At 43.4% G+C, this 1,630-nt stretch overlaps 1 pseudogene; it reads right to left on the minus strand.

Annotated features, from left to right (window-relative positions):
- Positions 1-683: 683 nt before the first annotated feature.
- Positions 684-1,406, minus strand: LOC116599883 (annotated as a pseudogene).
- Between the last annotated feature and the right edge of the window lie 224 nt (positions 1,407-1,630).

Raw genomic sequence — 1,630 nt, forward strand, 5'->3', positions numbered from 1 at the left:
GTACCTGTGAATACAACATACTTTCAGTCAGTACACTTCTTTATTTATTTATTTATTTATTTATTTATTTATTTATTTATCTGAGGGAGGGGGAGAGAGAGAGAGAGAGTGAGCAAGCACACAAACAGGGGGAGCAGGATAGGGAGAAGCAGGCTCCCCACTGAGCAGGGAGCTTGAATCAGGGCTCAATCCCAGGACTATGGGATCATGACCTGAGACAAATGCAAATGTTTTAATGACCATTTAATGGCCATCGAGGTGCCCTCACTTCTTTAATAAAAATATTTTATTTATTTGGGAGGCAGCGAGAGAAAGTATGAGCATGGGAAAGGGCAGAGAAAGAGGAGGAAGTAGATTCCTCTATGAGCAGGGAACCTGATTCAGGGCTTGATCCGAGGAGCTTGGGATAATGACCTGATATGGAGGCAGATGCTTAACCAAAAGAGCCACCCAATCACCCCTCAGTCAGCACACTTCTATTTGATTTTAAATTATTCATTCTTTAGACTGAAGTTGTCCTGTTTTGAAGAACCTTTTTATTTATTTATTTTTTTAAGTAGGCTCCACACCCGCAATGGAGACAAACAAAGGGCTTAACTCATGACCTTGAGGTCAAACTTGAGCTGAGGTAAAGAGTCAGATACTTAACCAACTGAGACACCCAGGCACCCCTGAAGAACTTTTTAATACTCATGATTCCTAGAGATTCTACTCTGATCCAGCCTTGGAGTTAGTTTATATGTCAGAGGAGACACAATGTAACAATTTCAGTAAAGATAAGTTTATAACTCAAAGTTGCCAAACATAATTCCAAAATATGGAAGGGTCTTCAGTGAGTCGACAGTCCATTCTAGAGCCCCAGTAACTCTGAGGCTTTCACTGTCTGTGGGAAGCAGGCCATTCTTCCTGAGAAATGGACATCTACTCCTCTACAGTGAGGAATCTAGAGGCTCTGAGATTTTTACCTTTCTTTTCACCATGTTGAAGGCAAAGGAGAGGGTCTGGGTCACCTCAGTAGCCAGGCAGACCCTGGCAATGTTCTAGAGGAGAGAGAACTGATCTCAGATCCAGTACTGATATTCTCTATGATCATGAAAACTAGCAGAGAAACAAATAGAACCTAAAACAGTCAAGGAAAATCCTTGATAAAGGTCCAAGAACCCTCCCTATTGATAAACAGTAGAAAAAGCACAATGTATCCCCTTGTAAGATGATTCCAGCACATTCTGTACAATTAGCCCAGATTTGATGAGGTCTGTTAGAGGTATCACAATGGTGGAAATCATGCCTGCCAGACTCCCAGCCATGGTGGAGTCCACTGAGAAATGGCCCAGGCCATCTGTGAATAGCACTAAACTTGTGGGAGGCATGGTGTTGTAGGGGAAGAGGTGCAGGCATGGACCCATGTTTTCCTTCCAGGTCCTAGATGACCTGTGTGCTCCAGAACCCCTCCCCAGGAACCACCACCAGGCTAAGAACCCCCATTGACCTCATCCCAGCCAGGGAGACCAACAATGACTGATTATTGTTGCAGTCAAACACTTGTGGCCTTCCCCAGAAAATTCCATCCTTCTAGTTTCCCAGGCCAAAAACATGGAAGTCCAAAAAATTGATAATATCAAAGCTCACA

Source organism: Mustela erminea, chromosome 9, assembly GCF_009829155.1.
Source record: "Mustela erminea isolate mMusErm1 chromosome 9, mMusErm1.Pri, whole genome shotgun sequence".
Lineage (NCBI taxonomy): Eukaryota > Metazoa > Chordata > Mammalia > Carnivora > Mustelidae > Mustela > Mustela erminea.